At 42.1% G+C, this 27665-nt stretch overlaps 2 protein-coding genes across 13 annotated transcripts in view; one reads left to right on the plus strand and one right to left on the minus strand.

Annotated features, from left to right (window-relative positions):
* The window catches only part of RASSF7 (Ras association domain family member 7), a 91339-nt gene that overhangs the window by 53228 nt on the left and 10446 nt on the right, over positions 1-27665 (minus strand). For 5 of the 12 annotated variants that reach the window (XM_080975661.1, XM_080975658.1, XM_080975660.1 and 2 more), the window contains exons 2-3: positions 26003-26123; positions 11710-11773 (exon numbers count right to left, since the gene is read on the minus strand). The exons of 1 other annotated variant lie outside the window; for it this stretch is intronic. The gene's annotated coding sequence lies outside the window, so the exon portion shown is untranslated. 6 more of the 12 variants (XM_080975663.1, XM_080975669.1, XM_080975665.1 and 3 more) reach the window with 6 other exon arrangements.
* Positions 1-27665, plus strand: part of LMNTD2 (lamin tail domain containing 2) — an 88757-nt gene that overhangs the window by 896 nt on the left and 60196 nt on the right. The window contains exon 2 of the mRNA XM_080975609.1: positions 15101-15200. The gene's annotated coding sequence lies outside the window, so the exon portion shown is untranslated. The remainder of the gene's footprint in view (positions 1-15100; positions 15201-27665) is intronic.

Raw genomic sequence — 27665 nt, forward strand, 5'->3', positions numbered from 1 at the left:
CATTTAACCTAGTTTAACAAAACAAGGGCAAATTTACATTTGTTTAGTAAAAAGAGACAAAGACTTGTTGAATGGCATAGGTCAGCATAGCCATAGTACTCTATATTACTAGCTACATAATTAGCTGCTAACACTTGCGTATGAAGTCACCATCTTATGTGATGATAATAACAAGAGGCAGGGTTGCATATATGTTGCAGTTGTTTAATGCAGCCTTCCCTTCAGATGTTTTTGGACTCCCAACTCTCTTCACCCTGACTATTGGCCCTGTCAGCTGGGGCCCAGTTATGTGGGCTTTCAAAAAAAAAAAAAAAAATTGGTGCAAATTAGGCTATTATGTAAAGGGAACTTTTGCACTGAAAAATTCTCAGTTTGCATCAGAAAAAATCTGATATCAGAAACCACAGGAAGTGATCTAATCTAGCATGTTTAAGTTACTTGTATTTAGCAGACAAGGTTAAAAACGTGGAAACTGCCAAACTTGCCTAATGTATTTGCAGTTTGTGTCTGTCCATTGTTACTAATGAATGTATGAAATGGGAAAAATTCCACAGGAAAATTCAGCACTCTAAAAATTTCCACCCCAAATCACTACGGAGGCTTCTGTAAGTTGTTACCAAAACATCTGTAGAGCACCAGATTGTGAAATCTAGTGTAATCCAATCTAGTACTTGCTTACTTGGAAGTAAATCTGAGGTCAATATGATATTTTGCATACTAAGTGTACTTAGGTGTGCAGTCTCACAGTACAGGATTTTTTATACACATGTGACAAATTGCAGTTAAAATACAATTAAAAATTCATCCATGAAAGCATTTATTGAAAGATATGCACAAGTTGAGCATAGTACTGTAGCCTTAGTTTTCTTCCCATTATGTTAAACAAGTGCTATCTTCACATTAGCAGCCCCAAGCACTGGACAGTGAATATAGATCCACTCCACTAGATTATTATTATTATATTTTCTAAAGCAATAAAAGTACATTCAGTGTCTGTTTTCAAATTGAAGAATCCTTCATACAAGTAAATTACAGTCAATTTGAAACACTTTTTGTGAAAGGGGAAAGAGAGGTGGAGGGGGGAAGGGGAAAGAGCGAGGTAGATGAGGGAGACATTAAGCTTTCATTCTTTACATATAGTATATGAGTGGCACATTTTTTTTCTCAGCATCACGTGGATAGGTGTCTTATTTTTGCTGGCAGAGTAAGAGATCACAGGAGCCAGGGTGTGGTTGGTTGCAGTTGATTGGTTGCAGTGTGTTTTGTTGATGTGTGTGACATGGAGGCGTTGCTGGGTTAATTTAGCCATATTGATTCATATGATGTCGGGGAGGATCAGTCACTGTCCTGTTGGCCTGTGTATGTAATAAAAGGGAGCCATTCTGGGGTGAAGGCACCTTCCTTTATTTGTCTTTGTGATAGTTTCAGTTTGTTAGCTTTTCTAGTAGGGTGGTTTTCCATACACTTTGGTACCAGTGATCCATGGACACTCCTGATAGTTCCCTCCAGTGTCTAGTTATGACACTCCTAGCTGCTGAGAGCATGTGACTTATGAGTTATCTGTCATGTAAGTGTGCATTATTGCCTTGGGAAATATTTAGTATGGACTATTCTAGAGTTGCTTCTATTACTTGTTTTGTTGTTTTGCAGATTTCTTGTAAGACTGATACCCAAAAGGATTGAATTTTAGGGCATTCCCACCACATGTGGAGGTGTGTTCTCATGGTGGTGCAGCCTCTCCAGAACCTAGGTGAAGTTCCTGGGTGCATCACTGCCACCTTATGTGGTGTTAGGCAGTGGCAAAGTGGCATGCTACAGCATGAGGGGCGGAGACCAGGTGAGGACGTGGCATAGCACTCCTGGGGGCGTGGTATGCTGCACATGGGGGTGTGGCGTGCGTCCTGGGGGCATGGCATGCCGCATGCGAGGGCGTGGCGCCCAGCATGGTGGGGGTGCACGGTGCGTGTCCGGCGAGCAGCTGTGATGATACCCCCCCTCCCAGCCCCCCCAGCCCCCCGTTCCTCTGCCAGTGGTGTTAGGTACTATCTGTAGATAAGTTTCAAAGTGAATTCCCTCCTCTTGCCTGAGAAGGGTTTAACGGGTGGGTTAGTGCACAGTTTCGACCATTGGGTTGGGTTTATTTCATACCCTATGTTGTGTTCCCATTGGTCTTTCACTCCACTAGCATTTTAAAGTAAAATATCATCATTTTCCCCCCTTTGGAGCGAGCCCCTGCTTGTTCTATTTATGGCACAGATATTGCTGGCTTTCAGTTTTGTTTAATATCACTAACAGCTTTTTAAAAGCCTCACAAGGAAAAAACAAACCAATAGTACAGATCCTTCAGTACCATGAGAGATTAAAGCTGCAATCCAAACTCCCTTACACTGACTGTGGGGTGCTTGGATTGAGCAGAGGCATCCTTCCGCTCACTTCTGCCAGCTCAGCTGCATTTCCACTGGTGCAGATCTCCCATTCCTTTCAGTCTTCAAACAGGAAAGCAGGTGGAAATTGCACTAGCAATATTCCTGCAAAGAAGAAGCCCCAAAATAGCATGGTCCGAGGGTGAGCCTGGGTTGCCCTGAGATCTGCTAGAACTAAGTTGTTGCCACAACTGGTGCTGGCTAATGTAGGAACCAATCCCAGCCTGGAGCTGACACAGGGATTGGGTCCAATCTGTCTTCCCTCCCACCCTTTTCACCACTGAGTGGCCAGGCTGTGCATGGGACACTAGCTCCGTTGCTCTGCAGAGCCAGAAGCAGCAGAAAATTCAAATTGCTCTGTAAGTTACAAAGTGATTGCTCTGAGAAGTCCCCAGGGAAAAGTATATAGGTCTGAAATTGTTCAGATGATACACAGTTGTTCCAGTTAAGAACATTAAGAACATTTTGGCCCATATTTGAATACTGACATGGTTTGGCATCTCGTTTCCTGCCCTGGGGACTTTTTATTTCTGAGAAAAGTCAAATAAGACGTAACATGATAGAAGTGCATAAAATGATGCATGGCATGGGAAAATTAAATAGAGAAAAGTTTTTCTCCCTCTCTCATCACACTGGAACTCATGCACATCCAATGAGGCTGAACGTTGGAAGATTCAGAAAAATTCAGGACAGATAAGAGAAAGTACTTTTTCATGCAGCACTACCCCAGGAGGCACTGATGGCCACCAATTAAGATGGCTTTAAAAGAGGTTTAGGCAAATTCATGGAGGATAAGCCTATTAAGAGCTACTAGCCAAGATGCCTATGCTCTGTTTCCACAATCAGAGGCAGTAATGCTTCTGAACACCAGTTGCAGACCTCAGGAGAAAGTGCTTGGGTCCTTCTTGGGAGTTTCCCATAGGTGTTTGGTGGACCACATTGAGAACAGGATGCTGGACTTGATCGGCCATTGGCCTGATCCAGTAGGCTCTTCTTATGCTATTATACTCTGTACCTTTAGCTGCACACAGGAATAAATAAGCAGGTAAAGGCAGATTTTCCCAGCATGGAAATAGGTACAAAGAAGGGGAAACTATCCCTTGTTGATTTTTGCCTCTCATGCCACAGTTTAAGGCATAGAGTCTCCTGTGTCCATAAAAAGAGATCACAACCCTCAGTTCCCTTTAAACAAAGCGCCTCTAAAACAATGATAAATGTTAACTTGCACACACAACTAAGGCTAAGTATTCCATTGGCAACAGAATGACACTGTAATTGGAGTTGATGTGAGCTGACACATGGAGAGTGCTTTGCTGTAATCCTACCAGCATCTGCAAGAAAACAACCTGATATACCACCTGAGCTGCTGGCAGTCAGCAGCTGACACCTTTATTTTTACCTGAGTCAAAAGTACACTTCCTGAGTTTGATCCAGGTTCTATCTAAGCTAGTAGCAAAACAAGGAAGTGACTCAGTGGCTCCATCTGAGTGGCCTATTCAAAGAATCAATCAGTTACTTATGCGAGTATTATTTGAATGTCATAAGCAATTAGGTGTCATAAGCAATTATGGGATTCCCTACCACTAGAGAAAAGTCTGTTTTCAGAGCAGAAGTCTTTGAACCAAACCAGGTGTGGTGAAGAATATCAGAATTTCCTGCTTTTTTATTTTTTAAACTAAAGGGAATGAGGAGAATTGGATTAGGTGATAATGTTTATCCCCATGCTGTTTTCCTAAACCAAATTCCACTCCCAAAGCTGTTATTTGTCCTATATGGGGAGAAAAACATACAGGTACTTGAATGGTGTTTGCATGCTTTCCCCCATGGGAGACAGAGCAGCTTTTGGGAGGGTTGATTAAAAATAGCTTAACAGATTGTGGTTTTGCTATTGGTTTTAAGCATCTTATTTCCCTGATGTGGAGAAAATCTTTATCTCAATCAACACCTCCCCCACCCTATAGACCTGCTTTGATCTGTAAAAAAGAAAAAGCTGTGGGATATCTTAATCATGGATCTCCTGTATCAAAGTGTAACTTGTAAATGTCTGCTTGATGCAACCCACTTCCTCTTCTTCATTATCCCTAAATTTGAGCTTTGCGAACAGAACAGGTATTTCCATGGAGAATTCCTAGTCTTACCATCTTGCTCTAATACAGTTCAGAAATACTGTTCTTGATTTGCGCTACTGCTACTTGTTTGCCAGCTCCGGCGGGAAGGTAAACAGTGTTTCCGTGCGCTGCTCTGGTTCACTAGAAGCAGCTTAGTCATGCTGGCCACATGACACAGAAGCTGTACGCTGGCTTCCTTGGCCAGTAAAGCGAGATGAGCGCCGCAACCCCAGAGTCGTCTGCGACTGGACCTAACAGTCAGGGGTCCCTTTACCTTTACCTTTACAACTGCAGTGCTTACACTCCAAAAAATAGGTGCATGTGTATGATGCAATGACCAGCTCAGGGGCAGGGTCTCTTTGGGTTCTTTAGACCACATTGTTTATTTCCATGGAGGGAAACAGCAAGCCTGTTTTACCAAAATTGCTTGGAATAGCCACTTGAACAAGAGAATGTCAAAATGTCAGAATGATTAAATCATTCTGGTTTATATGATTCTAGGTTGTAGATATTTTTTTCCAAGGGGAAATCCTTGCTGCACATTGATTTGGATTATAATCAAAAGGAAAAGCCAACAGGGAGTTTTTGTTGAATGCAGCAAGATAAACCTGCTTCATAAAAATAATTAAAAGCCTGTGTTTCGCTGACGATAAGGCGGTGCCATAAAACTGTCGCCTTTCTTGGCAGCAATCAACATGGGGGCTTGAAAAAATAATCTCTGTTTAGAGAACTGCCAGGAATGAAATGTGTCTACTTGATGTTTTCTAAACTCCAGTCATTTGCTAAAGCCTTTAAAGATTAGGGTTTTAAAGAAGCTGAGCCCCTGTCTCAAAAGATTTTGGGCTGGTCCTTAAATTCAGGTACATGTTTTCCGAAATCTAAATCATACAAGCTAAAGAAAGAAGCAGGTAGGGAGGCAGTAAGAACAAGCTTCAAGAAAAATCAGGATCCTTCCCACTATGGCAAAGGACTAAAATAGCTTCCCTGTCATAGCAAGTGGACAATTGTCCTCTGCTTGATCCTTTGGAAAACTGAGTGTGGTCTGCCAGTTTCAACGCATCAGTGCTATAAGGCAAAAAAAGGACAGATGTTTTTTCTAGCCATTCTTTGTTGTGTGTTCCTACTATTTGTTTGTTTGTTTGTTTGTTTTGTTTATATACCGCCCTTTATCATAAGATCTCAGGGTGGTTCAGATACACATACTACTACTACTACTACACACACACGGGTTCAGAGCTACATGTTTCAAGGCTTAGAGTATCTGGGAGGAATGGCCCTTAAATAGGTAAAAGGTTATGAAAGGTTGAGAATTGCTCCATTTATCCTCTAGACAGATCATATATTCGATGGAGCCCTATTGCTACATTGGGTGAAAGTAGGCTGGCAGTATACTCATTTCTGCACCAATCAATATACAGTACACAAAGGGAAGTTCCAGGAGAATTCATGACGTTCTAGGAAACAGTCCCAAGTGAAGCCCACCATCTAGTCTGAGAATCACTTCCTCAAGTCAAAGTACTGTATTAGGATAGGTCACATCCACACCATACAGCACATTTAAAATGCATGGCTTTCCCCAGTGAATTATGGGAACCATGCTGGGAATTGTAGTTTTGTACAATTGTAGTTTTGGCTAATCTACAATTCCTCAGATTCTTTGAAGGAAGCCATGTGATTTAGTGCAGATGTTTGGGTCTGGCTAATAGCTAAATGTGATCTCTTGGAGCCATTGGTCTTAGCAACTTTATGAAAGGGCAGGATACAAATATATCAGATAAATAGATAACAAGCTGTGAGAGAGATTTTTCACAGACATTCTGGTAATTCAATGAAGGAGGTGATAGAAACTAGTTTATAGGTGGTTTTTGTAAAACAATTCTGTGCTTTGTTTCTCAGATGACTGGTTAGGCCACTTTTTCTGGGATTGCATGTCACACAAATGCAATATGCCATTTGCGCTAATTAAAATAAATATATTTGCTGTGTGGGCACTGTCAGGCTTATATTATGCTTTAGGGAGCGTCTTTCCTTGTTTTAAATGCTTACGTTGCAAAATGTGTATACAATGTCACTCAACTACCTTAATTGTTCCTTTAATTAATTTTTTTCTTTGCTAGTTATTTTTTTAAGTAACGTATGCATCACCCTAGAAGACATCATCCTTGAAACAGAATACAGTCTAGAAATGCATTTGGATTGATCTGCGGAGAACACGGAGCCCTTTTTCATTCTCATTACAGAACTGAACTTGAATGGGTTTAAACCTCTCTGCCCAGCATCATGAGGAGGAGGAAAATTTCACTTTGTCTGCCCTTCAGATGTTTGATCAGAAAAACAGAGAAGGTGGAATTTTCCTCCCCATTGCAGTACTCGGCTAGGACTGGCTTAAAGGCCAGTGCCACAACGTTACCTGCTGCAGATTCTACTGTTGCTAGCAAAGCTGGAGTGTTGGCAGGTCTTTAAAAAAGGCTTGGGAAGGCAGTTTTGGCCTACTGTATTTGTTTGTACAATATGCGTACCGCTTAATCATTCACCACCAAGTGGTGTACAGAAGACCTAATGGAGTAAGACTAAAGATGAGTTAAATCAGAATTAAATTAAGAAGCCTGCTGGAATAAAAACAAAAGTATTTGGTTAGCACCAGACGTTCAACCTCTACTGGACATTCCACAAATTTGAATGCCCACAATACTGAATGCAAAGCTCCTTGTGGACATGAGTTGTGCATCCGAGTCATGGGGAACCAAAACAAGTGACTCCAAAGACCTCAGTGGCTGAGCAGGGATATAAGGGATCAGGCAGTTCCTCACATATCCTGGTCCCAAGATGCTAATACAAGAACCTGCAATCTAGCCTTGTAGCATATGGGCAGCCAGTGCAAGATTTCAACCACCAGAGTTCTGTGGTGGTGATACCCTGTTCCTGTTAACAGTCTAGCTACAGCATTTTACAACCACTAAAACCTGCAGACCAGGCCCAAGGATAGCCCCACATATAGCATATTGCAACAATTGAGGTTACCAATGAATGAATCATTATGGTCATTCTATCCTTGTCCAAGAATTACTGTAGTTGGTGTACCAGCCATAGCTGATAAAAAGAACTCCTAGCCACTGAGGGTAGTTGAGCCACTAGAGGCAACATCAGATCCAGCAACATCCCCAAAATCCAAACCTGTTCTTTCAGAGGAAGTGCAACCCAATCCAGAACAGGCAACTGGCCAAACTCCCAGACATAAAAACCATCAACCCACAGTTCTTCCATCTTCCCAGGGTTCAAGCTCAGTTTATTGGCCCACATCCACACCACCAGTGCAACCAAACAATGGTCCAGAACACTAGAAATAGAGCTGCTTGGCTTGCTTAGCATTATGTCTGAACCTGAACTAACCAGACTCATTTCAAACTATCCATGAGCTTTACAAACCATAAGCAGTAGACCAAGAACAAATCCAGGTTAAAGATTGTGGATCTCTGAAGTGCAGCTGTTTAGTCCAGGTTCATACATAATGCTAAGGCAGAGGAGTCCGGAACAGACCCAATCCATAGCAGCTTCCTCCACTTACCCAACTAGCTGGGCAGGTCTCATTTCTGATTTGTTGAAGTACTGAAGGCCACACTGAAAGTTGCTACAGAACTCTGTCTGCTTCTGTCTTCCAAGGATCAGCCTAACCCAAAGATTCTCTGGAGTTAATTTCATGCAGATTAAATTCAAAGGAGAAACATATAGTAAGTATGTGAATGGCTGATGGCCAGGTGGTGAAATTGGTGGTTGATTCTGTCGTACAATGAACTTCACTTCCCAGTTGTTAAGAATTATATTTGTTTATAATGCTTATTGAGTACACAAAATATGCATTGGTGGCTCTGTTATTCAGCTGATCTACAGCTAATTTAATAATCTTGCACACAAAGTGCCTGTCCTCCAAAGCATTACCTAAACATTTAAATGCTGATACCTGGGATTCAATACATATATGAGTCCTGGTTTAAATTAAGTTTTGTTGCCTTGTGAAAGTAAGTTTGCCTAAACAACCCTCCAAGTGGTTACCTGATCTGACATCTACAGCCACAAAGCTTCTTCTGAATTTTTAACTTTGTTGCTCCCTGGCTATGCCTTCTGGTTTATTCCATGACCCTGGTGACCTGGTGATGGACCACCTCAGCTCCACACCCTTCTTTCTCATCCCTTTGGCCTGATAATTGAGTAAACAAATCTTCTAAGGAAAGGTAGGCTCCTTCTTACTGCTACTTAAGTATAACTAGAGCACCACAGATACTTTTCAGAGACAGGAAGAAACTGCAGCTCTCATTGATCTTAGCAGAGAAGTGTTTGATCAGCACTTGTAAACACACACACACACACACACACACACACACACACACACGCGAGCCCCAGGTGCTCATCACCTGCAGTTGCACAATGTTATCAGTAAATGGGTCCTTTTGTTCATATTTACCCACTCGTTGAAGGGCTAAGGGGTAAAGAATCGGATTTTAAGTATGGATTCCAAATTATTTTTGAAACATCAGAACATTTTCTATTTTAAAATTGCTTTTAGTATTCCTGCCAATTCATATCTTAACTGGAATTTATCCTATCTCGCTCCCCTTTCTGGGTTTTTAAAGGGTTCTTCTCTTGGAAAAGTAATGCACTATGTATAAGTTTATTCATCTGGACAATTAAATGCCGACATTATCTTACTGAAAAGTTATAAATGGAAAGTTTTATGTATGTATTTATTTAAAATATCCATAAACATATGTCTTGAACTTGGGAATTTACTGCATGATTTATTTAAGCTTTGAGAAACTGTGGGCAACTGACTGCAGTTTTTTCCTCACCCAGGCCCCAGCAGCAGCAGAAAAAAGAAAGAAGGGGGGAAAGCAGATAAGTTACATTGTATGGTGGACTCCTGGCTCACCACACACAGAAGATACTCTCACAAGGAAGTTTCTCTTTCTGGACAAGGCTCATATCAATGGGTGATTGTCAAAAGTTGTGTAGCATGTTGACACTGACATTCTCCTACTGGCAAAAGTCCCATGGCTGCTGCAGCCTGTTGTCAGAAGTGATAATGTTGACCCTGGGTGTTACAATGCACATTGCAGCTTGCACTCACCGTGCAGCAAACTGGATGACCTCCAGGGTCCCTTCCAATGCTATGATTCCATTTTATGAAATATGGGAAGCAAAAGGCAGCCAGGTAAGAAAAATCTCACAGGTATTTTCTTTTAACACCATCCCAGCTTCAGAGATGCTTTCGTTGCTAAAGCTCTGTAGAGCAGCATGAAAATGGATGGCGTTGCATGGATAATTTTTGTTTTGTTTTACATGCTCACGTTGAAAACACAAGGACTATTTCATGGTAGTCTCTACTGTAAGAAAACCCTGAGGTTTGATCCAAGAGCCGATGAAGTTACATAGAATACCATTTTCAGGTCACACATTTCTTTTGTGGAGTGATCCCATGCATGCCTAAACAAATATGTATTGCAAGGGAATCATAATAAGACCCCTAGACTTCTGTTGGTTTGTCCTACTTATATACTGGGATTTCTTTAAAAAGGTTATGCTTTAACAAATTGAGTGAATGGGAACCTTTTCAAAGGTTACTCTTTGGAGGCAAACTGCCATGTTGAAAGAGGGCCTAGGGCTGCAATCCTATATCCACAAACCTGTGAAAGAGCACTATTGAAATCAACAGGCCTTGCTTCTAAGTATAGATGTATAGGATGGTCATGTGAGACTTTAAGTGGAAGCATACATAGAATTGCAATGTAAAAGGAATGCTTTACAGTGCATTTTTGATCACGTCTACACAAAAGTCAGTCCTAGTTAATTCAGTGAGGCCTACTCCCTGGTAAGTGGGGTTAGGATTGCACCCTTAGACGTTAAATGCAATAAGGTCACCACTTTCAGTGAAGCTTGTTTTCACTTAGATGTGTTTAGGATTGTAGCCTGTGCTAAAAAACCAGTTTGTGAAGAAAAACAAAGCTGAAGCAACAGAGCTGGTAACAATCCACCCCCACACAGGGCCCACCAGTGTTGGTTTTTCACAGGTACCAACCAGCATGCATTCCCGCCACCCCCCTTCCTGGGACATAGCAGGATTCATTATGTTACTGAGTATGGGAATGCAAACAGCTTCAGTGTGTCTGCCTGCAAGGAAGCTGATGACCTTAGCCATCTGGATCTTTCAAGCAGTTAGCAATGCAGTCACACTAATTTAGTTAACGTTTTTAAAAGACTCTCCAGGAGAAGCTTCCTCCTTCCCAGGGGCACTGACAACAGTGACCCACTGACCCTCTCTTGTACAGCTAGGTTCAAAAGCATAAAGCTGCAGCTGTTCAGAGTTTTTCTTCCCTCCCCAGTGACAGTGTTATGGGAGGACTAGGGCTACTGGAACAGCGTTACTGTTTATCTAGCACTGACCTCTCTTCTCCAAACATGAAGAAGCCACTTCAGCACAGCACAGCACAAGCCTGTCTCAGCACTTGCTTAGATACCTTCCCTGATTCTCAAAATGCTTCTCTGCTCTAGTACCAAGTCCTGCATAAGGATAGAGTTGATAATTCAGATCCTGGGTGTGTATCCCAGAAGTGAGCCATGAGAAATGCTGCCTGTTTTGAAGCTGTACTGCGCCACAAAACTTTACAAAAGCATGATCTGTTGCGGTACTGCATACTGAACCCTTCTTAAGGGGCTTTTAATAGAACGGGCCTCTCATACTTGCCTAGTATGGTTTAGTCCCATGGGCTGGCCCTCTCTTAAGCCTAAACAACAACAACAACTGCTTATAAATCTGCCTGTCTCTACTGAGTGCTGACCTGAGATTGGAAAAACCAAAGTACTCTATCCCTGGAACCCATAGGTAAAGAGAGAGTATTATACCATCCAACCATGGGTGTAGCCAGGATTTTTGTTTGGGGGGGGGACCAGGACTTTTGTTAGGGGGGCCAGAACTGATGTGATTAGTCAGTTAAGTATTTCTATTGTTTTACTTGATCTAGGGGGGCAGCTGCCCCCCTGGCTACGTCCATGCATCCAACTTTGTTTGCTGCCTATCTCTTGTGCTAACGAAGCAGAATGAGTAGTATTCCAATCCTTAAAGCTTCTGTAGCATTAATGGGCAAGTACACAGCAGTGAACCAGGAAATCTTGAAGGCCCATCTCACCTTTGCTATGAGCTCATTAAGTAGATTTAGTCAAGCCTCTTTCTCATATTCAGTCCAACTCCGTCTGCAATTAAGAATAATAATACTGACTTAGCTTTCTGGGTTGTTGTAACTCTTGGAAAACTACTGGAGGATACTTCTCTTAGCTCTTCTAGTGTGGATGTCTGTTTTATCCTCCTCACCCATGAGCCTATCAGTCGGTTGCAACAGCTGGAAAGCCACCTGCCATGTTGTATTGGGAACAGTGGTTCCCAACTGGTGGTACATGTAGCCCACCCAGGGGGTCCATGGCACCACTGGCATAACAAAAAGGTATTCTTTGTTACCAAATACCGAAGTTAGTCTCAAACATGCAGTATATACTTAATCTTGGCAACAGAATTCCCAGACTCCACCTTTTTAAGCAGGTTGTAATTATTTACAACAGGATTCATCTAATGAGGCCCATCAGTGAAAGCAGTGCACAGAGACTTCCGCTTATGCAACGGTGCTTTTCCCTCCTCATCTTCCTATGTGCTTCAAAAATTGGATGAGGGTGGAATCCTCCATAACAAAACAGGGGGGTGGAAGGGGTGGTTCCATTGGGCACGATGATATGGAACATTCAACACCACACAATTTTGAATTTGTTCCTGAGTTTCTAAATACCGTCTATCATCAAAAGTGTTTTCAAAATGGTTTGCATATAACGTTTTAATATAATAAAGCACATTATTGAAAGAGTTGTAGAAACTAAAACGGAATCTTAAAAAGTCAGCAATCTAAGATCTTAGCTCCCTGAAAGCATGAAAGAACACACAAAGTTTTTTACCTATCTCCGAAAACAGGAGGAGGATGTAAAATTACCTACCTACCCAGGGAAGGCATTCTCTAAATCCAGGGCCACCACAAAATAGCTCTGATCTTAGTTGATGGCAATCTAATACTGAAATAAAGAAATCGTACCTGACTGATTATAAAGCTTGGGGGGGGCGGTATTATAAGGATAAAGGAGAAACTCAGATCTGGTAGCCAATAAAGCAGTTTCAAAATTGGCACAATATTTTATGCTGCCTCTGCCTAACAACAATTGGGCACCTGCATTCAGAAGTACATAGAGCATTGTTGAACACTGACCCCAGAGAGGTTTGCTGGTGCCCTGCTTTATTTTGGTGTCAGGCACCAATCTTTTTTATTTTCCAGGATGTTTTAGATGAAGTTTTAATCCTACTAGTTGTTTTATGCTGCTTCTATAATGTTGCAGCATTTAGCTTATTTTTGTTTGTTTACATTTTTAAAAAAGTCTTTATGTAAACTGCCCTGGGAGTATGATTGAAGTACAGTATAAAAATATTGTAAATATTAAAGAGAACCAATCTGGAAGGTGACTAAGGAATGGCATTTACCATTTAATGACATCCCTCACATGCCCTGCTCCAGGTTCCTCCTCTGTCAGGAAGTTTACCTGGGACATACCCACCTAAGGAAGGTTTACCTTCTCTCTCCTGATACTTAGATGCCATGCAATGGCTAGACTTTTACAAACTGCTTTTGGGATTCTCTCTTCAGTATTTCTTGATTTGCTGGTCCTATTTTCTTTTTCTTGACACTGAATGTAATAGTTATGAAACTGTGTATTATGAATGTTTATGTAAACAACCAAATGGTTCTGGTAATTCCAAAATACACTTATGAGAAGCATCAATACTTTTTGCAACATTAAAACAACAGCAAACAACCAAGTTCCAAAGAAATAAAATTAATTCCAGGACTAGGATAAAAAACACCAATATCCGATGAACTGAGGAAAATAATAAAATAAGAAAAGATGGCTTCAGAACACCTTGCTCTAAATGTAACTGTACTGTTTCTCTCCTCCTGCCCCTTTTAGCTTTAGTCTGTGCTTTGGGTGCTACAGTGATGTCATGTTTTACAGACCTAGTTAATAGCCTCTGAAATGATGGCCTACACCCTGTGTTTATGTTTGATTCATTCTTTCAAATTGCTGCATGAAAGGACAAGGTTATTATTATTTCTGTGGAAGGGGAGGTGGGGGAATTAGTTGCCTAAAGTCAACCAGACATTTGGGACAGGGGAAAATCTAGACCTTTTTACTTTTAAATCTATGATGATTGACCTGTAGTTAGCAGCATTAGCATACCTTCTAGTCATTCAGTTCATACTTGTTTCAAGCACAAGATGGGAAGAAGCAACCTGCTCATAAGCAATTGTATTCTTGCCAACTTATTTTTAAAATGAACTACATTTTCCTATTGATGGCAGAAGCCAGGACAGGCCTGTGGCCAAGGAGTGGCCTCCCTCCTTGCCATTACATCGCTGGCCCTCTCAGCAATATCTTTATTGGCTCCTTTGTGTACAACCCCAACGCTAATTACCACCAAAGCTAAAAAGCCAATTCACATTTAATTTAAAACAGAGGCACAAGTTTCCTCTGTTCTGGTAAATGGCAGCATGGGCTGCAGTTTAGTCCATTGGATCACTTAGTTATATGCACAGATCAACTCCCTTATCTGCATGTGAGCTAGCACTGAGAAAGTGTTTATTACAGAATTGGAGCAATTCACTTGCCATCTTTGCTCTCCAGATGAGCCCCTAAAACCCATCTTCCCCATCCCTGCCTTTCTGCCACTCTGCCATACTCCCTGACTCCAAACTCTGGCATAACTCCTTCTTATGCCTTTCAAAGACACCGAACCTAGATTATATCATCCCTTAGGGGTAGGGGATGGACAGAGAGGTATGCTACTGCCCTCTTCACCCCCCCCCATTCAGAATATCCCAGAGTGGCCCTGTACCAAGCAGCCATGTTCTACCACTAGCTCCTATTGAGATACTCTCTTATAGAAGTCCAAGACCTGAGCCAGGTATTGCCCTAAGGTAGGGTTGCCATATGTCCTCTTTTTCCAGGACATGTCCTCTTTTTCAGGGATAACATTTCTGTTCCAGTGGATTTTTTAAATTTGCCAAAATGTCTGGAGGTGCGGGAGCGGGCTACCTTATATGTTGGATACGCAGTACTACACAACCAAGTGCAAAACATATACATACTGTGTGAATTTTGCATGGTGCAGGAAAGGACCAGGTCCTTGATTTTGTATATTTTGAAGGGACACTGCAGAATGTACCTGCTCCTGTACCCCCTCCCCTCCCCCCTGCCCCCTGTCCTCTTTTTCGCTCTTCAACAACCCTATAATGATAGTTTTATTGTCAGAAAACTGATACCAAAATCCTGAACAGCAGAGTTGACCTAATGTCTTAGATGATATTTGAGCCTCTTACATTATAAGAGAAGGTCTCAATTATTAACTATGTATGGTTTTTAATTTTAAATATAACAGTGAATTCTAATTTCCAGCAACTTCTTTTAAAATTGCACCAATTTTATTTTCAGATGGAGTGCAAGCATTCTGAGATGAAGCAGGTATGCTGGAAGGAGATCTCCCATTAAAAATGCAGGAGACTGAACTAAGTGAGATCATTATTTGACTGAGGTCAGTCCACTTATCTATAAAATGAGTATGATACTGATCTCACTTGTTGGGGTGTGGACAGAGAACAATGTGAAGACATTTTGAGGAGAAGGCAAAGGGTTGTTATTCTTACATTGCAAAGCAGGCTACTGATTGTTAATAATAAGCAAGCAGATGATACATAGTAGTTATTTCAGTCATATCTGATTTCTAACCCTCTGTTAATGACATTTTATCTTCTTGTCCTTTGAGAGAGATGCCTTCTACCCCAACAGCTTTTTACATCCACTTTCTGGCCTGTAGTAATTTAGGGTGGAACCCTGCATGCTTACCTGGGAGTAAGGCCTATTACTTTTTTCTTCTGAATAGACAAGCCCTTTGGAAGGGAACTCTGGAAGGAGACTTTCCAGCTGTTGTTAAAGCATAGCCAAGAGTCACAGATGATGGATGTAAGAGTCCATTAGCCATTTGTGCACGTTAAATTGCATCACAAAAAAATCATGTGCAGCACTACCCAGCAAGGAGAAGAGATCCTTACTAAGGGTGAAAAATAACTTTTCCATAATCAGATTTATCACAGATGGAATGTGAAAAAGGGATGTCCATCAGCATCATTGGGAAATGTGTCTGACTGACAGTTGATTTGGTCTGGTTTAAACACAAGACTGCACATCTTCAGTTCGAGCTGTACTGATATACCTAGCCGAGCAAGGTCTCTCTGAAGTGCCTACAGACAGAATCCAGATGTTTCTGCATGCAGAGCCAAGGAGGACAGCAGGGTCACCAACAGAGTAGGCAAGAGCTGGGGTTGAAACAAACCTGTTCAGTTTCATAATTGGGGGGAGTAAGCTGGGACACGTAAATCTTCTCTGCAACTCTGTCTATGAACCTTTTGAGTTCTGCAATAAGCAGCAGTCATCGCACTATAATATTGCTTAATAAGAGGTAAGTCATAAATTAAAATCATTAAAGTCATAAATTAAAAGTTTGGTGTCCTTAATTCGACGACAATAAATAAAGCAACATATTTATTGTTGTTGAATTAAGGGCACCAAACTCTGGGAAATTTTAAATTATGACTTACCCACCTGGCACGGGGGGCATATGCAGAAATTATCGAAGGTGATGATGCTGGGCCTACTCTGTTGCTGTTTTTTAAATAAAACAATTCCTGATGACTGGTGGCTATGAATTCTTGGAAGAAAACCAACTAATTTATGTGCAACTACAGGAGATACTATAGGGACACAGGTGGCGCTGTGGGTTAAACCACTGTGCTGCTTGGGCTTGCCAATCGAAAGGTCGGCGGTTCAAATCCCTGTGAGGGGGTGAGCTCCAGTTTTTCGGTCCCAGCTCCTGCCAACCTAGCAGTTCGAAAGCACACAGTGCAAGTAGATAAATAGGTACCACTCTGGCAGGAAGGTAAACGGCGTTTCTGTGCACTGCTCTGGTTTTGACAGAAGCAGCTTAGTCATGCTGGCCACATGATCTGGAAAAACTGTCTGCGGAAGTGGACAAATGCCAGCTCCTTCTGCCTTTAAAGCAAGATGAGTGCCACAACCCCAGAGTCATCCGTGACGCAACTGGACTTATTTGTTAGGGGTCCCTTTACCTTTACCTTACAGGAGATACTATACCTACTATGTTATAATGTTTTAACTAATTAAAAAGAGATAGATCTAATGGGGCAAACTGACATTTCTCAATCTGTCATTTTCTGTAAGTGGGAGACTGAATATTTAGAATTTAGAATTCATCGAAACTTCTTAAGTTTAAGAATTCACTCTAGTGGCTAATTCTGTAAACTGTAAATCCGTATTAAGGATGAAACCTCAGCTACAAGCAATAAATAAAACCTTCTAAAATCTAGAAGGACAATATTTCTGCTAAGACAGAAGCAATGTCAGGGACAGGACTAAGGGGCACCAGTATATGTCCTGGGAGCTGTGAAACAGGATTAAAGAGAAGATCTTAAATAGAGAGTGATAAAATTTATTTTTTCACACTTCTGTTCCTTAACTCCTCCTCCTTACCTTTAAAGCCCTAAATGGCTTGGGACCCAAATATCTGAAGTGCCTGCTCACACACCAATCTTGCACATGCTGTAGTTTGTTTTGAAGTTGTGAAGAATTATCTGCTGTTTTCTTGTCTTTTGTCTTATATGTTGTATGTTGTACAACACCCTGTAATCTGATATTATTATGAAAAATTATAAAAAATGTTCAAAACAAACAAGCTCTAGAGATGAGAGAAAGTGATGACAAACATGCCAGTCGAGTTGCTGTCAAATTCTCTTCCAGATAGAATCTGGCAGTGAAACAACAGTTCTATTCATGATGTAGTGGCAAAACAAACAAACTGGCACTTACTAGAATCCAGTACTGTTCTATCAAAAGACATCCATGTCATGCTAAGTGCTGCATATGTACAAGGAAGCTTCTTTACTGATGTGGCAATGTTGTGTTGGCAAAGAGGCCTGAAGTACAGGACTGAGGTGAGATTGCAGAGCTGTGCACCACACACATTCAGGAAGGCTATGCATGGCCTGGGATGATCTTCGCTCTCACTGCACCTGTGCAGAGCCCACCAGAGCTTTGTCAATGTTGGTAATGTCATCATTGACCAGTTGCCAGAAGTCTCTGTGCATCTTCACTGATGCTTAGCAGTCCTTTACAGGTCCTGGAACAGTAATTCCAGAATCTTGCTGAGCTTTGGATCAAATACGGGAGCTGGTGTAGAATTAATTAGAATAAAAATCTGGTTCTGACAAAAACTTTGTCCAGTGCAGAATCTGCCTACTTGTAATTAACATTCATAAGGTCAGATAAGTGAAGGAGAAGGCACCAGGTGATGCCTTGATACAGAGACCAGGTATTGCTTCCAAGTACTTCAGTAAGAGGACTCAGAAAGTTGCAAAAAGACTGATTTGCTGGTCCTTTCAACAATTCTTCTTCTTCTTCTTCTTCTTCTTCTTCTTCTTCTTCCTCCTCCTCCTCCTCCTCCTCCTCCTCCTCTTCCAAATACCTGGTACCATTGGCATAGCCAGGGGGGCAGCTGCCCCCCTAAATCAAGTAATTAAATAAAAATACTTGACTAACTGACCAATTGCATTGCAAATAAACTTGGTTCTGCCCCCATAAAACAAAGCTTGCCCGCCTAAAAGAAATCCTAGCTATGCCCATGAAAGTGTAAAAAGGTAAAGGTGAAGGACCCCTGACAGTTAAGTCCAATTGTGAATGACTCTGGGGTTGCGGCGCTATCTCGCTTTACTGGCCGAGGGAGTTGACGTTTGTCCGCATACAGTTTTTCCGGGTCATGTGGCCAGCATGACTAAGCCGCTTCTGGCGAACCAGAGCAGCGCACGGAAACGCCGTTTACCTTCCCGCTGGAGCGGTACCTATTTATCTACTTGCACTTTTATGTGCTTTCGAACTGCTCGGGCGTGGGGATTCGAACCGCCAACCTTCCGATTGGCAAACCCAAGGCTCAGTGGTTTACACCACAGCGCCACCCTCATCCCGAATGAAAGTGTAGGCACCCTGAAAATGTTTCTGGCACAGAAGATATACTTCCTCGTGAATAGAAGAGGCGCAGGGCTCTAGAGGGATGAAGAAGAAAAAGAGTTTGGATTTGATATCCCGTTTTATCACTACCCGAAGGAGTCTCAAAGCGGCTAACATTCTCCTTTCCCTTCCTCCCTCACAACAAACACTCTGTGAGGTGAGTGAGGCTGAGAGACTTCAGAGAAATGTGACTGGCCCAAGGTCACCCAGCAGCTGCATGTGGAGGAGCGGAGATGCGAACCCAGTTCCCCAGATTACGAGACTACCGCTCTTAACCACTACACCACACTGGCTCTCTCAGACCTGAACTCTTGTGATGAAACTGCAATGGTTGAATTATTCTCAAACACTTCCAAAAGGAGCAATGCGCTGTTGCAACTCTGAGAGATGCTACATGCATTGTATTTTTTTCAGTACATACATGAAACATTCATTATCTACATACACCTAGGTGTGAACCTAATAAATATGTGCTTGCACAACTATGTAACACTCAGACAGAAGCAAGGTCAAGGAGCCTGGACTGGCAGTGGCTTCCTGCCAGCTCAAATATAAACTACACATGACCATGGAAGATTCATATCTTTAAACATGGATCTACCTTTTTTAAAATGTAAAGCAGGGATAAGGAGATGGAACTGCTTAGAATCCATTTTAACAGCATTTCCATCCAAAAGCAGCTTAATCCATCATTAACTTAAGCATCTGTCTGACAGGTAGAGTGGCTTGGGACAATTATTTTCCAGCCTTGCTGAATGCATAATATGAAAAAAAGGATGTAATAAATACACAGCATTCATGATAGATACCCCAAGGCATAGGACAATATTATTCTCACAAAGAGCTGGTGTTTGTCTCCCTGTCACATTTGGATGAGCAATCAAAAGGGAAGGAACAAGCACAAGATGCCATTGCTTCCTTTTAGTCACATCTTCAAAAGCTTTTGTGCATGTATAATCAGCAAAACAAAGTAAAAGAAGAAGAAGAAATAGGTTGGCTATGACTACAATCAGAAGGCTGATCGCCGAAGAATTGATGCTTTTGAATTATGGTGCTGGAGGAGACTCTTGAGAGTCCCATGGACTGCAAGAAGATCAAACCTATCCATTCTTAAGAAAATCAGCCCTGAGTGCTCACTGGAAGGACAGATCGTGAAGCTGAGGCTCCAATACTTTGGCCACCTCATGAGAAGAGAAGACTCCCTGGAAAAGACCCTGATGTTGGGAAAGATGGAGGGCACAAGGAGAAGGGGACGACAGAGGACGAGATGGTTGGACAGTGTTCTCGAAGCTACCAGCATGAGTTTGACCAAACTGCGGGAGGCAGTGGAAGACAGGAGTGCCTGGCATGCTCTGGTCCATGGGGTCACGAAGAGTCAGACACGACTAAATGACTAAACAACAACACGACCACAATCCAGGGGGCTGTTTTAGGTGAGGAACCATTATACTCAACAGAGGAGGGCTTAGTTGTTGGCCTGTTATAAAGATTTCACTGCCTCACAGAAATCTCATTCCAGCAAAGGAAACAGGCAGAGAAGAAATATTGATTAAAATCTATAAATGCTTGAGGGGTTGCTATCTTTGTCATCTAACTCCTCCTGATCACAAGATGAAGCAGAAGACTAGTTCTTATTATAATTTCCCTTCTACAAAAGGACAGCACAGGGGTGTGGAACCTTTTTGTGTTCAAGGGCCATATTCATCTCTGGGTAATCTTCCAGGGGCCATATGCCATTGGGTGGGGCCAAAAGCATAAGTGAGTATATTTACATAAAATGTAAATTTTAACTTTACACAGCAGGCTAGTTCCTACACATCCACCCACCCCTCTGTGCCCTCCAGCCATGCAAGTGACAGACATTAACAGAGTTTAAAGACATACTCCAGCCAGACAGAACTATTCAAGGATGGTGCAAAGCCAAGTCAGTGAGGGGTGTGGTCTGAGGAAGAGTCCTGCGGGCCATCAAGAGAGACCAGGAAAGCTACATTTGGCTCTCCACTCCTAGGATAGCAGATTTTAGATTCAGAATAAGAATTTGGGAATTAATTTATCATGAACTTTCATTTCTTCTGGAAGCCACTGGGAACAGTAATCTAAGTTTTTCCAGAAAAACTTCTCAGCATGCTTGAGCACAGTGCAGAAGGCAAGGGAACCTGCTGGGACTTGAAGCACAGTAGAAATGGAGGTTTCAGATGCAAAAGGTGGAGTTTCCACATGGTTTTGAAGATGACTTGTCTGCTGTTGGCACTGCATGTTTCCCACGAAAGCATGAAGAAAATATGCATTTCCTATTACAGCTGGAGCAAAATGCCATGCAGTTGTGAAGAAGCAGCTGATCCCCACTAAGTTTGAATTTACTTCTGAGTAAACATGCATAGTGTCAAACCTTCAGGCCAACAATCCTGTATTATCAAAACTTTAATTTGGTTTGGCGGGGGGTTGCCTTCCGTTGTACAGGTAGTTTCGCGGGTGCTCAGTTAAAATAGAAAGGCACATTTAGGCATTTTTTGCATCTGTTGAGAAAAGTGTATAGAACTATCAGAGTGAATAAAGAATGCACCCATCACACTGAAATACCCAAATAGGCATTCTGTTAAAAATAATGTATTTCAATGCATATCAAAATGATGAAGTTCATCTTGAATCACTTTACTCCCACTGGGATGCATATTTGGGTAAATGTGGCTGTACAAAGGAGAATTGGCCTGGTTGTCACAGCAATGGAGACATCCTTTCCCCCTCACCCAATGTGCCAGAGGTTTATGGGAACAATGGCTGCAAACAGGTGTAGGGGGAAAGCACAAAAAAGTGGAAGGTAAGGAATTTTTCAATAACACTTTTACATTTCCAACAAAACATCAGGAAGAACTTTCTGACAGTAAGAGCTGTTCCCCAATGGAATGGACTTGCTTGGAAGACTGTAGATTTCCCTTCATTGGAGGCTTTTAAGCAGAGGTTGGATGGCCATCTGTCATTAATGCTTTGGTTGAGATGCCAGCATTGCAGGGGGTTGGACTAGATGACCCTTGGTACCCCTTCCAACTGCCCTTGAAAAATTATAACAATTGGTAGCTACATTTTGTGCGCTCATTTGCTACTACTATTACAGGATTACAGTCCTGAAGTTCCAGGCTTCTCATATCTATTTCTGAGCTTGAAAAATCTATTTGCTGAAGGCAAACAGGATTGCACTGGAAGAAACATCTATGGAATTGAGAAATAATTCCCCAGTGAAATTAAGTCCATAGCTCTTGTAGTTTGAGGCAAAGATAAGCATTGGCCAATCATCGCTTAAAGGTTTAACAATGCTTGCTTTGCTCTAAATGTGGACATAATTGCATATACTTTCATCAGATCTTCAGTGTTGCTTTCAAATATGTTATAATGTCAGTACAGTACATCTTTTTTGCTAATGTTCAATTAACCAGGTCGTCTTCAATCCACTAGTTCATAATGAGCAACTATACCCTTATCTTTCAAATCATTGCACCCTAATCAACCTTGCTACAGATTTACGCTGCCATAAATAATAAATAGCATATATCACTATTAAACTCTGTGAGAGGAAATTTGCTACTACCTCTGCCCTTATTGCAGCAATTACTTGTAGGAGTAATTTATATCAACCAAACAATCTAGTGCAGTGCAGGATTGCAGATAATGATCTTCATTCCACTGGAATTAAATCAAGTTCAATTACTGATCAATAGTATTTTACTACATACATCACAAGGAAAGAAAAGTATGCACAGGTTGTTGTACCACCTTATTTTGTTTCACATGATGCTCCACTGGTAATAGCTCACTTCCCCCACTAGCATAGCATGGGGGGCAGGGGGGCCGTGGCCCTGGGCACAAAAGCTTGGGGACGTGAACCAGACACCCCCTATATGCGCCCAGCATGCAAGCGCCTGCCCATTAACGGCGGGGACTGGGTGAGTGTGGAGGGCTGTAACCAAGTCCAAGCACGTGTAACTTCCAGCAGATCCACACCATACATTTAAGCACATTCAATGTACATGATTTCTGTCAGGGAATCCTGGTAACTGCAGCTTGTTAAGAGTTCTGGGAACTGTAGCTTTGTGAGGGGCAAACTACAATTCCCACAGTTCTTGGGGGGGGGGGAGTCACATGCTTTAAATATGTGTTGTGCTTTAAATCTATCGTGTGAATCTGCCCTTAATTAGGTATGTATTCTTTCCTTGTTTACCTCTGCCTCCATGTACCTCAATTTCCATTGTTGTTTTGCATATTGAATTTTAGATAGTAAGTTCCTCAGGGCAAGGACCTATACACTTTTATCCTGTAAAAAAACCTATGCACACTGAGCAGCCTTCAGCTGTTGGGTCATAAGTCAGGACCCAGAAGTGGGCTGCAATCTGACCAAAGTTTTATGCATCTATGTTTTTCACACCAATTTCTATTTTTTTCTAGGCTTTGATATTGATTTCTGGCAAGGGAGGAAAGTCATGCATTATGTTTGTGTGTGCAATGTCATCTAAGATGGTGGTTTTTGGACACATGTACATCAGCAGCTAGTGCAAAAGGGCTGACTAGGCTGCATGAAGGGTGAAACAGAAAAGGGCTGAGAGAGAAAATAAGAGAAGTAAACTTAATAGTGGGTCCCAGGTCAAAGCTTGGATTAAAGTTAGTAGGTATACAAAAGATTAAAGTCACTGATATATAAAACACACCCAACCCAGCCATCAGCAATGGACTTGTACTCAACACCCAGAATTGTCCTCAGCATCTGGAAATGTACGTTATAGTATTTTTCTGCAGCAAAGAGAATAAATCAGTAAAATACAGCCTGATCTATATGACATCGTAAATTAATTATCCCTGACCATCAAAGGCAGAAAATGCTCTCATCAGCCCGTGAACCAACCACCTAGAGAAGACGCTCTGGAACCAATCTAGGCTATTATGCTGATTACACTCATTGGAAGGGTTGCAGTAAGGCAACATTTCTGAGTGTGATGAGCAACAAGCTAAGACAGGAGAGCTGAGCAATAACTCTCCATAGGATACTTGTCAATTCTTCTGCTATTCTTGGCTGAAAATGAAGGTTTGGTACTACAGATACTGACTGCACTCTATTACTCTCATCTTTGGAAATAATCTCAAATGTCAAGTTCTACAGATGCAGGCTAACAAATTACTTGTGTACAACTTAATCTCACCCAAAACTGAGGTAACACTGAGTAACACAGGATTGCACCCCGAGGTGCAAATTCAAGCAACCAGTTCCTCAGAGCAAGGAGTGTGGAGCAAACTACAATAATTGATCTTTACATTCCAGAATAACTTCTGCACTTTTAATTTGGATTTTCCCTGTTTGCAAAGGCATTGTTTTGGCTTGCCAACAACTTGCCTGAAATTCAGTAACATCACATCCTTGAAGATCTTTCTCCAAATTAACTCTCAGATTCCTACACAGCAGCAGCAGCAGCAGCTCCCAGCCTTTCTTTAAAGTGAGCTCCCCTCAACCAGTGGTTCCTGTTCTTGGCTTAACCAAGCACCCCCCCCCCGCCCCAGAACTCGCTCCTCTGCTGGCCTGAAGGGGAACAGAGGACAGCTTTGTGCTGACAGGTTTCTCTTTAGCATTAAAGGCGGGATATTTTAGAAGCAGCGTACTTCCTTATGCTGCTGTAGCAGCCCTGGATCAGCCGTGTGATAATTTCAGTTGTTCTTTTCATCACCAAGAGTAGTCTAACATAAGACAAACAAATAAAAATCAGGTGCATTTTAAAGCACCTTTCTAGAAACCCTGCCTGGGCTGTTACAAAGCCTTGCAAAAATCGTTTTAACATAGCCACATAGAAGGTCTGCTCCTCCAACTGGGAATTAATTTTGGACATGGTCATTCATTATCCTACAACTGTATGTTAGGCTGAAATACTATAAAGGCCACTTGATGTGGAAATAAAGGCCACAGTCCTGTATACACAGCCCCTCACAGAGAATACTTCTTACAGTTGGACTTGCTTCAGACTAAATATACATAGGGTTGTGCTGTTGCAACTCCTATTAAAAACCAAAAGAACTTGTTTCCAAGGAGATATGCTTAGATCAGGTTATTACGGCAAGATCCCAAGCATGCTTACTCAGAAGTAAGTGAGATAGCAGCCTTAGGGCTAAATGAGAAAAGACAGGGCAGCCACATTCATTTATTCATGTGCCCTCTTTGTTCAGATATAAAAAAGCCATGGAATACAGGGGGTGTATTTGTAATGTTGTGCTGAGAGCTGGTATGGGGCAGCAAAACCATTCTCCCTCCCCTTCTTTACCTCACTCAATTCCATTGCTCAAATGACTTTTCTTCCAGCCCAGATTTGCTACCAGATGTGAGCAAGGTGGGGGAGAAAAGAGTTTCAAGCAACGAAGTGCAGTCAGGTGACACATGGAATGGCCCCCTTACTTGCACATAGAATCATAAAATTGTAGAGTTGGAAGGGACCCCGAGGGTCATCTTGTTCAACCTCCTGCAATGCAGGATTCTCAACTTGAGAATCACTGTGCATACCTTGTGTGTAAAAGAAAAAGGGGAGAAACCTCCACCCTCTACTTATATGGGAATATGACAAAGACATGCATACATACATGTGGCTGCCCACATCTAGTTTCTCCCTAAGATGCTTGAGTTTCTGGCCACTGGTTTCTACCAATTCAGAGAGAGTTGGTGAGTTTCAAGAGGCGACCAGAAAAAAAGTTTTTTTCCCATATAGTTGAGCATCCAATCCTAAGCAAGCATACTTGGAAGAAAATTCACCTGAACTCCATGTTGTAGTAGGTCATGTGTTACTTCCAAATTCAGTACTGTATATGTGCTTCAGATTAAACTGTAAATCAAATGCCTTTAGGGAATTTCTAATGCTACATTTGAAAGATGCTAGGACCCCACTAAGAGTTAAACTGGTGTCTAAACATCTGTCAAAAGGACTAATGCACACATTTAATTTTTGACGAACAGCGAGAAAAATTCTGGAAGCAGAAACAGGGTTGTGGCACGTGTAATACAACTCCAACATAATACTTATTTTCACAGATTTTTATAACAGGTGCAACTCCCAAGAGTCTTGTAAAACAGCTCTTATAAAAAGCAGGGATGCATTCAGCGAGGCTTTGGGAAGAATGATAACACCTCACTTGAAAATACTCCTAAGTTCATCAACACAATTATTTGCCATACAAAAAGTTTGACTAGAAATAAATAACTAAATAACCCATTCACCCACCCAAACAGCCAAAAGGTACCTGAAGAAAGTCCTGCTGGCTGCTGTGGTCCTGTGTGCTGCTGATCTTTCTTCTGTCCGTGCTGCACTCCTCTCAGAGCCCAGGAAAGTATGGCTGATCTGCTTCTCGTTGCCACGGACACCTAGGCTTTCAAAAAAGGAGCCACTGACCAATCAGGCCTCAGGGCTAGAATGGCTCTCAGCCCTAGGTCATGTGACACGTCCGTGTCTGTCTGAGTGAAAAGCATGACAATATCCATAAGGACCAAAGGGAGCTTGTCTTTGTATGACTCCAACGCTTTCCACCCCACCCCCCCAGCCACTCCTGCAGAGCCCCTCTTGACGGGAATCCTATTTAAGCCCTGTCCCACAAAGCTGCAGGTGGGAGGGGAGGGGGGAGAAAGGGCCCACAAGAGGAGAATGGATGAGGCTGAGCCAATGCACTGAACCTGCCTTGCACTTCCCGCAAATCTGATTTTAAAACTTTTTATCTTTTATCTGGCCGTCATTTCACATCTGACTCTAACTGCTGGTTTCATGTTGAAAGTTACTGACTCAGCTAACCTGACCAGAAATTGAAGGGCAGTCAGTCGAGGCCCGAGGAGGCAAGTGCCAGGGGCTTTCCACACAGCCAGTCCAAGTGTGCTCTAACTGCATTTCTTCCTTTGCACGATATTTCCTCGAGTCCCACTCACGAGGACAACAGTGCAATTTCACAGCTAAATCTAGATAAGAAGATATCTGTGTGGCTGTCCACATACATCTACCCTTTATTTAAAAAACCCCCCAAAAGGTGTGTGCTCCACAATGAAGCCGCAAATTATGTCAATTCCAAAGAATACAAATACAATATTCACAAAATGGAGAGATATTGTTTAGGAGAGGAGAAAAGGTGTGGCTTCGCTAATGCTCAGCCTCCTCCCTTTCAATAATATGATTACGTGAGAAGGACTACCCACGGGATTTTCAGGGCCCTTTACAAAATTTCCATCCAGCACCCCTGACCCAAATTTTATAATTTGGAGCTCTTGGGAGAAGAAATTGGAATAACAAGTTTAGCAAGCTGCAAAAGGGATGATGCAGGAAAGAAACCAAAGTTATGTACACTAGATGGTCAGAGCCTGAGCATTTCAAGCCCCCTCACTCTCTGCTGCTAATGCATCACCATGACTACACCACAACATTGTTGTAAGAAGTTCACATACTGGCTCAGAGTTGTCATGTGGGGGGTAGGTTTCCTACAAGTTGCAGAGCTCCATAGAGTTCCATCTCCATACGTCTGTCAATTAGTGCTCCTATTGGGAGGTAGGGCCAGCCCAAGACATTTTGCAGCCTGAGGCAAATTATTATTATTATTAATTTACTGGGTTGCTCCAGCCATTCTGGGTAGCTTCCAACACAATAAAAACACAGCAAAACAGCAAACATTAAAGGTAGCATCCCGCACCCTGTGCACAGAAGCTGACTGAAAGTTGACTCTTCTTTCAAAAATGAAGGTGGTATAGTTAGCTCACTGCAATTGAAGGCAGCAGATTAGCCTAGGAAACATTTAACAGGCCTTGTGGGACACACAATTGTTTTCCAACAGCTTTCCAATGCTCCCCTGACCTCCATGCAGCAGTTGCCTAATGGTCCTGCTTGAAGCACATAGCCTCTAAATAATTCCCGCATACAAAATAAGAACC

This window comes from Podarcis pityusensis (assembly GCF_964106645.2).
Source record: "Podarcis pityusensis genome assembly, chromosome: 1".
Classification (NCBI taxonomy): Eukaryota; Metazoa; Chordata; class Lepidosauria; order Squamata; family Lacertidae; genus Podarcis; species Podarcis pityusensis.